At 43.5% G+C, this 12248-nt stretch overlaps 1 long non-coding RNA gene across 1 annotated transcript in view; it reads right to left on the bottom strand.

Moving 5' to 3' along the window:
• Window positions 1–2352, bottom strand: part of LOC113420599 (uncharacterized) — a 53274-nt gene extending 50922 nt beyond the window's left edge. The window contains exon 1 of the long non-coding RNA XR_015747990.1: window positions 2279–2352. This is a non-coding gene — a long non-coding RNA (uncharacterized LOC113420599). The remainder of the gene's footprint in view (window positions 1–2278) is intronic.
• Window positions 2353–12248: the final 9896 nt, after the last annotated feature.

Here is a 12248-nt window from a genome sequence, read left to right as displayed (position 1 = left end):
TGAAAAAGTGCTTCCAGTGAGCTTTTCCGGTAGAAAGCTCACCGGAAGCACTTTTCATCAAAACAAGATGGCGGCGCTGTGAGCTTTTCCGGTAGAAAGCCATTTCTCCCAGAAAGCTCACCGAGCGCGCCATCTTGTTTGATGAAAAGTGCTTCCGGTGAGCTCACCGGAAGCACTTTTTCATCAAAACAAGATGGCGGCGCCCAGATGATGTCGGTACCGGGCCGCGCCATAAAAAAGGTTGGGGATACCGGGCCGCGGCGTAAAAAAGGTTGGGGATCACTGCTCTACGGGGCCTAAACAGTTGAATGTTAAGAATTTAAGCATTTAAATATAATTGTACTGAAATAATTTATTGTATCAAGCTTTATAGATCGTGTTTTAGTAGCACAATGGAAAAAAAAAAGAGGAATTAGACTCTTTGAAATTGAATGCCATAGTCAGAGACCGTGATCTGTTTCTTTTGATCTTTGAACTAACAAGAAGCCAGTACTAGTGGGGAGCAGCATAGCAGAGAGAAAAAAAATATCATTGGCAGAATTGGGCGATTTGAAATCAATCGGCAAGAATGCTGAACTTTCATTATTGGTCTAGGATCACCCCTCAGCCATGGAAGCATCCTGAGTGACTTTGACCCATTTGTTCTCAATCTCACGAAAGAATATTTTGAGCTCCTGAATGAAAAATGGGGTATAAATCTAGTAAATGAATAAACAAAATACGTATTCTAACCATGAGAAAACAACCAGGTACTAAGCCAAAATGTGAATTGCTTCTTGGTGACTAGCAAGATATGGAGTGATTCCAGTTATTGCTATTCATAAACCCACAATTTATATCTTAGTGTCTTGTTCAACCAGGCATGGTGCAACACAGCCATTTCAAAACTCCCCGTGTGGCTCACCTGTCACTGGTGTGCATGACCTACTTATTAATGAGCCAGGGTGGCGCAGTGGTTAAAGTGCAGTACTGCAGGCTACTTTTGCTGACTGTCGGGCTGACTGCAATTTGGCAGTTCAAATCCCACCACGCTCAAGGTTGACTCAGCCTTCCATCCTTCTGAGGTCCGTAAAATGAGGACCCAACATTGTTGGGGGCAATAGGCTGACTCTGCAAACTGCTTAGAGAGGGATGTAAAGCACTGAAGCAGTATATAAGTCTGAATGTTATTGCTATTGCTACTTATTTGCTTTGAACACAACTGATACTTTGATTTTGGAACACAGAAATCCTATCGTCAGCAGTAAGCTTTCTGAGGTAGACCAGACAGGAAACGTAATTGATAAGCTAATTCTACATTATTATAAAGCTATATTAACAGTATCTTACAAGTCTGAAAAAACAAATTTCCCACCATCTCCTTCACAGCCCAAGGAGAGTCCCTTCCAAATCTCTACCCGCTATCCAGTTGTGGGCTATGCTGTCTCTTATCTGACTGCTCCCTAGGCAGTGTGTCTTTGCCCCACATCTCCCAAGCTTTTTCTCACATACCATTGCATCAACCTTGGGAAACAGTCCAGACAAGGAGCACATTAACATGAACTATTTCTACTTTATTAATGTAACCTTTATTTAAGGCTACATTAACAGAATCTTGCAAGTCTGAAAGTACATTTCACTCCCATCATCTTTATAGCTCAAGAAACAAGGGAGATATTGAGATATTGCCATGCCCACGTTCCTTCTGTGGGCTAAGCTGCCTCTTATCCAATCCATTCTCCTGGCTGTGGATCCTCTCCTTGTCCCCCAAGGTCTTCCCCACATACCATTAAACTTATGGATATTTTGAACTCCCATTGAACGTAACACAACCGCAAGCCAAATCTATTACTGTTTTAGACCAGAGGAAGGGAAAGGATCTACGACTGACATAAATTTGCCCCCTTACCATATGCAAAGGCATCGTTCCAAAGCGACGCCACGATTACAAACACCGCACACTGTTCCATTGCTAAAGAAATGTTGCTTTGCTAAGACTACAAAGGCAATTAAAAACTCAAGTAAACATTAATTAAAGAATCCACCCTTTCCCCCCCCCCCCAAAAAAAAACCCCACCAAGAAAGAGTCCAGCACTATCAGCCTGATGGAGACATTTGAAATGAACCTGGTTCTGTGCTCCCCTCCTTTGGGAAAGTCAATAATAATAAAAGAACAACAGAAGCAGCCAAGTTAGACAACAGATCCCGGCTGTTGCAATGATGGCATTCTCAAGATTTGGCAAGATTAGCATAGACGACGAGCAGACACAGCTTTGCCCAAAGAGCACAGAATACTTACAGATGCCTTCATTATCTCATGCCGTCTAATTGGCTTGCCAGCAAAACATCTCTATTAGCCGCCACCCTTCCCCCTCCTCCTCTAGTTCCCCCCCAGCCTATGGGAGGTGTGATGCATTGTTTTAGCACCCAGGGAACCAGTTTCTCCTCTTGAGATTCTCAGCTTGCACAGACAGAGTCTGCCCCCTTCGCCCACTCCGCCCTCTCACTTCACTCACAATGCAAAGTGGGAGGAGGGTTTCTGCCACGCATTTCGGGGAGAATTCCAGCACAGAAGCCACTTTGCATATACCTCTGAGGAATACTGCTGGGAAACTGCTACACTGTAAATTGTCTCAAAGACGCACTTAACGTATTTAAAGAGCAATTATGGTATGTTAAATGAACACCAATCAACTGTAAAAACAGCAGTTACAGGGGTTTAATAGGTATATAACGGAGGAACCCTCACTACCCTTCAATTAATTCTAAATCACACAAGAAGTGTAAGTTGAATGCTTATTGCTTATTAATACATAAAACATGTGTGGCATGTTAAAACATTTAATTAGCATTTTAATAGCAAGCTGAACATTAAATATCAAATTATTGCCAAAGCACTTGTTGATCTATTTAATCAGCAGTTTAATGGACCTCTGGCACGTGCGCTAAGGTCAGCGTGGAAATAAGGTGCTGCAGACGGACATTAATAAGAGTTACGCCCACAGCTTTCCTCCTCTGGAGGTTGCAGCTTTGAGTCCACGGCCGGTTCTGCCTGCGCAGCACAAGCAGGCTGGCCACGTAGTAGAGTGACCATTAGGCAGCAGGTGCTAGTGGTGGCTGGAAAAGGGCAGCAGCCCCCTGGCTCCTTTGGTGAGGCTCTTGGGAATGTACTTTTGGCAGAGAATAAACTTTGAGTCATCCTGAGAACTGGCCTGAGATGGTGTCTCCTCAGTGCTCTCAAAGCAAAATGCCTAGAATGGTGGAGGGGCCACCATTTTGTCCTCCTCTGACGGCAAATTGTCCTGATCCCAAGAGCTGAGGTCGTAGCTCAACATGGATGGAAAGTGGAGTCAAGCTCCAATGATTTGAGAGCTCTGACCAAACCAGGAGTTATTATTATTGGATGGCCTCATCAGGAAACTGCCAATAATTTACTTCTGCTGATTTCACTGCTGTTTTCTGGCACCGAAGGAATAGCCAGAGGCAGCAACTTTATATGTTTAATCATCTTCTCTTTTCCTCCTCCTCCTCCTCCTCCTCCTCCTCCTCCTCCTCCTCCTCCTCCTCCTCCTCCTCCTCCTCCTCCTCCTCCTCCTCCTCCTCCTTCTTCCTAGCATATTCCCGCAGGTCCACAGTCTACTTTTTTGTTCATTGAGTGCCACTTTGCACTTTATATGTTTAATGAATTAATTAAATCAAAAGATTTGCCCCTGTTTTGTAACATGACATGGGTGGCTTTGAATATTATTAAAAGAATAAATAGATCACTTTGGAGAAAACCTATGCAATTACTAAGAGTCAACACTGACTGAATGGCCCATAATCAATCAGCACACCTAAATCTATATAAGCAGGACTGGGCAAATAATTTTCCTCAGGGGTCACATGTAAAATGGGAGCTGTTGTGGAGGGCCTGCCACCATGCTCTTTCCCTTACCCACCCACCATCCCTGTCCCACTCCCTGCCTGAGCCCCCAACTACCCTGCCCCCATTGCAGAGGTGGTATTCAGCAGGTTCTGACCAGTTCAGAACCGGTAGCGGAAATTTTGTATAGTTTGGAGAACTGGCAAATGCCACCTCTGACTGGAGATTTTACAGTATCCTTCCCCTGCCACACTCACCAAGCCACACCCACAGAACCGGTAATAAAAAAAATTGAATCCCACCACTGCTCCATTGCCCATGCCACCCACTGCTCCCAGCCCCCTGCCAATTCCAAACCGACGCTGCAGGATGGACAGGGACAGGCACGGGGCTAAATGTGGCCCATAGCAGAGGTATACAGCAGGTTCTGACCAGTTCTGGAGAACCGGTAGCGGAAATTTTGAGTAGTTGAGAGAACCGGCAAATACCACCTCTGACTGGAGATTTTACAGTATCCTTCCCCTGCCACGCCCACTAAGCTATGCCCACAGAACCGGTAGTAAAAAAAATTGAATCCCACCACTGGCCCACAAGCTATAAAATGGCCAGGTCTATATATGATCTTACTTTAGAGAAGTCCCTTTGAAGTCAATGGTTCTTGATTTCAAGCAAGTACGTGTAGTTCTCTAGTCCTATTCAGTTATGAAACAGCAACAGTTTATTTCTACTGAAGGAGAATTTATACGCGCATGGCTGCCTCTGCTTTATTTATTTTATTTTGTCAAGCGATTATTAGATAACAGGTATAGGTATAAACATGGTTATGAATACATGAAATGGATATGAATAAGAAAAAAAAGAAACAATAGGACAGGGACGGTAGGCATGTTGGTGTGCTTATGCACGCTCCCTATAGGCCTCTTAGGAAAGGGGTGAGGTCAATAGTAGACAGTCTAAGGTTAAAGTTTTTGGGGTTTGAGGAAAAAAACCACAGAGTCAGGTAGAGTATTCCAGACATTGACCACTCTGTTGCTGAAGTCGTGTTTCTGATACATATGATATGATATGTTGATACAGTAGGCTTGACATCTTCCATGAGGTAGAAGATAAGACTTGGCTATTGCTTCTGCCCACTGAAAGTGAGGATGCTATAAAAATGCCTGGATACAGGAAGCTTCTCACACAGTTATCTATGGTCCCTGGTTAGGATGTTTATCTATGAATGAATGATCTCTCCCACTTCAAGTTTAGGGCAGGAACTTTGTTTTGTTTTAGGATCAGCATGGTGGTTGGGCTGGGCCTGTCGACCAGAAGGTTGGTAGTTCAAGACCCAAGCACCACATGATGGGGGGGAGCTCCTGTTCTTGCCTCAGTTCCAGCCCACCTAGCAATTCGAAAGCCTGCAAAAGCAAGTAGATAAATAGGTACCACTCCAGTGAGTGCATCTCGGCATACAGTCATGCTGGCCACATGACCATGGAATGGTTTCTGGACAATGCTGGTTCTCTCTGCCAAGAAATGGAGATGAGCACCGCCCTCTAGAGTTGGACATGATTTGACTGGGAAAACCTTTTGCTTACCTTTACAGACGTTTAGTTTCAAGAGTTTGTTAAGAATTCAGATCAAACATAATGAAGTCAAATGCAGCTTTGCCTCCTCTCTCAGCCTCTGATGTCCCTAAGATGCTGCGAATGCAGCAGCAGAGGTTTTCTTGGGACAATGAGCATCAGGGCTATGGAAATAATTCAGAGAAGGACATTTAAGCATATGAACTCTTCAAAACATTGTTCAAGATTTCATGGCTATCTTCTGAACATGCTTCCAGAAATTTATTTTTAGCATATTTCACAGAGGTGGTATTCAGCAGGTTCTGGCCAGTTCTGGAGAACCGGTAGTGGAAATTTTGAGTAGTTTGGAGAACCAGCAAATACCACCTCTGACTGGAGATTTTATAGTATCCTTCCCCTGCCACGCCCACCAAGCCACGCCCACAGAACCTGTAGTAAAAAGAATTGAATCCCACCTGATAGTTGGGGGCTATTTAAGCAAAACAACTTTCCTGAATCTATTCTGAAGCCTTAAGGTTTTGAACAGCATTAATATGTATCCAACAGCCTATCTTTGACCTCATTAAATCTGGTGCACATGACATTGGAGATATGGCCCAGAAGGAGACCAAACATATTTGTGATCCGATAAAGGAACGTGTTTTCAAATATTGGCAATCCATTGATTATTCTGAAATAAAATCTTTTCTTTAAAAAGAAGATGATGCTGAGACATTTTCCTGTTTTTTTTTAATTTTTCACAAAACACCAGCAACACTGTAAAGTGGAAGAGGCCCAGTGTAAAAGTGGAATGAACTATTGAAATCAACTGAGAGTTCGTTTTCTGACTCTATCAAGGAGGATAATTTCCTCTGATAAGGAAGGAAGCACTGCCTTTTTAAAAACCATTCTGATTGAATCATGCTCTGTCATCTTCCATGATTTATTGGAGCCATTATTGAAATTACAGTGTAAGTTATGTACAGGATGGAGAGGTGAATGTAGAAAGAAGAGAAGAAATGAGAGAGAGAGAGAGAGAGAGAGAGAGAGAGAGAGAGAGAGAGAGAGAGAGAGAGAGAAAGAGAAAGAGAGAGACTGAGTTCATGTGAGAGAAAGATGGAGAGAGAGAAGTAAATGAGAAATGAGAAAGCAAGTCAGAACATACAAATCATTGGTATACGGTACTTTGTTCTAAAGCTGACCTTTGTAGCATCAGAGGTCTCTGAGAAGGTGCAGAGTGCATATTTAGCTAGGGGCATCTTATCAGTTAAAAGAGTCTTCTTCAGGCAGAGTTTGAAGCAGCTGAGATGGTGGATGGAGACCAACCTTTGCTGTGAGGGGAAAGAAGAAAGAAAAGGCAGAAAGAAGTAAAAGGACGAAGAGAGGTGTTCCATATTAACATACTTGGAGGACCCCCTCTCTGATTGGCCCAGGGAGACTGTGCAGCAATTGGTGGAAAAGACCTGTCCGGATTGGTCACCGAGAATCGCCTGCGATTGGCCGGTCCGATCGCAGGAGATCCAAAGAACTGTCATTGGCTGGCGAGCCGCAGTGAATCCCCATAAGAAGGGCTGCCCTGGCTCCGAGGTCTAGCACAGACCTATACAAAAAATAAAGAGCTGAAAAAGTCACACTGGTCTCGAGTCTCTATTCCCGCGATCGAACAAGAGGGAAAAGGGCAATGAAAAGGAAACACAAGGTTTTAAAGATAGGGTGATCTCTTTCCACAGGCTCCTATCCACTGATTCTTTGCAGACCAATTGTGGACCCAGTTCCACAACGACTCAGGGAAAGCTCCATCTTGCAACTCCACGCAGCAGCCACGCTTCCCTCCCAGTGACTTATAAAACATTACACCCACCTACAATATGAATTCAGTTCTTGGGTATCACGTTAGCACAAGCCCTTGTCTCTGAGACAGCAGCGCTGCTGCATTCAGCAGGGAAGGTGAGGCTGTTCCAACAGATTGCCTTCCAGATGGTGTGCAGGAACATCTGGAGGCCTCCCTCCTCGCTATTGGCCAAGTAGGCTGGGAATTGCCCTTCTGAGTCTTTGGTGGGCTGCCTGTTGAGGACAACTCCCTGGAGCTGCCTAAAGAGCTAAGCCCTTGTGTGCCTGACTATGGTTTATTGAATAAATCATGGCTGCCGTGACTGGGGACTGTGTCCAATGGGAACTGGAGGAGTTTGGAGCCTGATGCGGAGGAGACAATAATAAAGTCAGGATGAAATGAAGCTAGTCAGCCATCATAAAGCTTATTAGCTGAAACCATTCATAAAACCATCGTCGCTCGTGACACCAGCATTCTTGCCCGGATGAGCTGATGAATGCCCAAATGCCTTCAGAAACCGGGTGGGGAGGGGGGAGACGACAAATAGAGGAAGGAAGCAAATCTGCATTTTAACATGCCCCATTTTAACTTACCTGTCTGTGTTTCTTTCAAATGTGCTGGTGGATAATTTTGGGAAACTCAAATCTCCCCCCTCCCCTCCCTCAACAAATATGACTTCATAGAATTAGTCTGGAAATATTCCAATTTTCTAAAATAGGATTTATTTATTTTTTAAAAAAAGTGATTTTAACAACAGCTGGAGCCCTGATGCAGTGAGTTCAACATTGTCATCACTGTCTGAGGAATTCTTCAGGATTTCAGACTGGAATCTTTTCTGGTCCTGTTGCACGGTAAGGAAGCAGAAGTTTTACGGCCTCACCGTTTTTTGTCTGGTGCCTTAACTGTCCTGTCTCATGTGTACTGTCCCAGCCAGTCTATGGGAATTGGATAGTTACTTAGGAATTATGAGCTGTCCCCTTAAGGGAATGCATCATGGTAAATGTAGTTAAAGGTATCCTGGGAAATGTAGTTCATGTCACGTGGCCACATCTGTAATCCTGATTGGTCACTAAATTGACCCTCGAGGGGTTGGGGGAGGTTTCCCTCCATTCTTGCCTGGACTCATGAACTGATAGCAGCTTTTCTACTGCTACGAGATGGGTTAAAAGATAACCATCTTTTACCTGCAAGGCTGATATACAAAGGATTGGTCATTATAGAAGAACTTCATCACAAATGTGAGTTATGAAGATACCTGATGTACCAATAAATGTACTTTGTTATGGATGTTTTGTGGAATTTATCTGTCTGCATCTGCACAGCTACAAATCCACCTCTGTGCATGAGACAGGACAGTAAAAGATGGTTATCTCCTAACCCATCTCGTCGCAGTAGAAAAGCTGCTATCAGTTCATGAGTCCAGGCAAGAATGGAGGGAAGCCTCCCCCAACCCCTCGAGGGTCAAACTAGTGACCAATCAGGATTACAGATGTGGCCACGTGACATGAACTACATTTCCCAGGATACCTTTAACTACATTTACCATGATGCCTTCCCTTAAGGGGACAGCTCATAATTCCTAAGTAACTATCCAATTCCCATAGACTGGCTGGGACAGCACATTAACCGTTTACACCAGTCTGGGTCCCTTGAGGGCTATTAGTTATCTAAAACTGAAGACCAGGGACTTGAGAATTGGGTTTTATTCCCCAAGGAATTATCCTTTCCCTCTGTTCCTAATCCAAGCACGTGTGTGACCAGTTTACCAAGAGTCACTTTTTTTATATATGAGCAGAAATTGAGTAGCTAACATCTCCTATATAAATGCCCATCCATACAAAAGGAAGAGTTACCTTCCAAATTTTGCTTCCTTGCGGGGGTGTGTGTGTAGGGGCTAAAAGTATCATAGCCAGCTTGCATTTTTAGGATTGTACACAGCAACAGTTTCCCTTTGAGCACAACAGTGATGGATTGAAACTGACAGCTCGGACTGGATCCACTTGATTTGATTCAAAAAAAAACTGATCGGAATTTCCCCCTTAATCCAATTACTCTGTAGTGTAAATTGAATTAAGCCACAGTATCAGTAACAAAAGGAGGGGGGAGAGAGTGGGAGTGGATGCATTAAGTTAATTGCTAATAAGGTTGCCAGGTTGCAGCCTGAAAAATCAAGCTGTCTCTCTCACAGCCTCCAGCTGCAGAAGAATTAAAATACAGCTGTGGCCCTTGACATCTTTCACTCTTGCCCATTTTTTCTTTTCGCCCATTGGAACTTGGTCCAGCAGATGGGACAGAAACATGGCAAAGGGACAGAGGAAAGAATTGGATACCACCCCCCCCCCCCAAGAAAAACCTCCCACAGATCTATAAGCATAATTTGCTTCTCCAAATCTTCCTTTCCTTTAACAAATACCACCTAATGCTGCTTTACTCAACTTGGCAGCCTCAGATATGAAGGACTTCAGTTCCCATCATTGCAACTAACACATTGACCCTGCTGCCTTGAGATGATGGATTTATAAATCAACACATTTGAAAGCCTAGCCTTAATGCAAAAAACAGACCTTCTGTTCTGATGGTAAATATCCATGGATGGTAAATATCTATGGAAGTGAAAACATTTTCCAAATGTTTTTAATAAACTGAAGGAAAAAATAGATATCAAGATTCAAATGACAACATGGAACATCTGAACTGCCATATATATATATATATATATATATATATATATATATATGTATGTATGTATGTATGTATGTATGTATGTATATGTATATGTATATGTATATGTATATGTATATGTATATGTATATGTATATGTATATGTATATGTATATGTATATGTAAATATGTGTTTCTCACATAATAAGGCCGGGCCTTATTTTTGTTATTGACCCCGAAAAAACCGGCTAGGCGTCTTTTCGGGGTGACTTAATTCTCCCCCCTTGCATCCTCGGGTGGGTGGGCGGGCGGCGACAGCTTGGATATTCGGGAGACCTTGGGTTCGGGCCACCGTTGCTTTCCCTTCTCCCTTGCTGCCGTGGCGTTTGGCGCAGCCACGTGCGGCCAGTCAGGCTCCTCCCTGCAACCGGGCCCGAGGAGACACTTGGCTTCAGGTGCTCCCGTCTTCCCTTTGCTTTCGCGCAGTGTAGGGAGGTCGGGAGGAACGGAAGAGGCCCGGGAAATTAGCCTCCCCACGTGGGGTTGGGCTGCCCTCTCGGGCAGGGGAGGCTTTGTAAAATAATTCGCTTTACCTTCGAAAGCAAAGGGAAGACGGGAGCGCCTGAAGCAAAGTGTCTCCTCAGGGCTCCGGTTGCAGGGAGGAGCCCTGACTGGCCGCACGTGGCTGCACCAAACGCCGCGCCGGCAGCAAGGGAGAAGGGAAAGCAACGGTGGAAGGTCTCCCGATATGAAGTGCCCCACCAACGCAGGCAGCACCAAATCCGGGCATGCAACAAAAGTACTTCCTAACGGCAAGCCCCCCCTCCCCGCTTTCCCCCCCATTTCGCATGTTTAATATGGGGCTTAATTTGGGGGGAGGGGCTTAATTTGATTTTATGCCAATAAAACATGGTGGGGCTTCCTATTGGTGGAGGCCGTATTGTTGGAGAAACACGGTATATGTATATGTATATGTATATGTATATGTATATGTATATGTACTTTAATATAGTATATATTTATTAAAGTTTGCACTTTAAAGAGTTGAAAAACTCATTACTTTTTTTACTTTTCCAGCAACATTTTTCTTTCTTAATTGAGGTTTATGTATTTAATCCATCACAAAGAACTCAATCCGTGTTGAATATTGGTTCTGGAAAGCAAAATGAAGCATAAGGTCCATCAATTTATGGAAGATTAAGGATTCAAATGAATACGATTAATCAAATAGAGCTTATTGTGTAATTAAAAGTTAACAGCTCACATCCACACAACCAAATCCATAAGCTGAGCCAAGTAGGAGAACAATGAAGTCCTCCCTTACACGAAGTCCATGAGAATTTTTATCTGAATTGATTAGTGTTTGACAATTAAAATCTAATGCCTCTTTGCAGTTCATTCTCCCTATAAAAGATGACTTTCCAGTTTTTCTCTGATATCATAAGGAGCATTATGATGTCTCCAAAATAGGGAAAATTCTATTCAGGTAGTATCGGTGTGATTTCTGCAAGGGAAGCCTGAGCGCTTCCGTTTTTTGGAATCCCTTATTTTAAAATTATGTAATTGGGCTTACCAAATGCTGGCCAATGCCCTTCGGCTCTGAGATTTGTAAGAAGAGTGATGAGTTAATCATTCTTTAGAATGATTTCAGAAGCAGAGATAGCCGTAATTACATTCCATTGAGCATTGAAGTTCCATAGTCTTACTTGTAATTTATCTTGGTCATAAATGCAAGGAGGACGAATGTGATGAGGGTTGCATGAACCTCACATTACTCTTGCTGGTGGAGAAAACCCAGGTTCTTAAAAGTCCACATGTCGTGAATTAATTCACAAATTAAGTAGATAAATGGAGAAGTGGGGTTCAGTGGTAAACAGAGGCACATTGGAAGAAGCAAATCCTCCAGTTAACCACATTTCAGAGCAATCCTAAACATGTTTAATCAGAAGAAAACTTCAGTACATGAACTAAATTTTGGTCCTTGTACTTGTGCAAAGATTTGAAGCATACAGCGGAATGCTTTCTAATATCTCTGCTGCTGGCTTAAAGGGGATACTTACCCACTCTCAAATAAGCAAAAAACACTAGTATGAAAGACTACTTCCAATCACCTGACCTCTCTTCAAGGTAATAGGTAATAAGTTCTAACAGGTGCCCCCCTAGTGCAGGGGTGTCAAACTTGCGTCGCCATGGCATCATCACGTGACATATCATGACTTTTCCCCCCTTCGCTAAACTGGGTATGGGCATGGCCAACACGTGATGCATCTGGCCCGTGGGTTTGACAGCCCTCCTCTAGCAGTGTTTCTCATATAATAAGGCCAGGTCTTATTTTTGAGCCCCGAAAAATGGCTAGGCCATCTTT

Source organism: Notechis scutatus, chromosome 2, assembly GCF_049901735.1.
Source record: "Notechis scutatus isolate UNSWTSFEM ecotype Mainland chromosome 2, rNotScu1.2, whole genome shotgun sequence".
Lineage (NCBI taxonomy): Eukaryota > Metazoa > Chordata > Lepidosauria > Squamata > Elapidae > Notechis > Notechis scutatus.
Note: the sequence above shows the minus strand (reverse complement) of the source record. Positions and strands in the feature narration are given on the sequence as shown.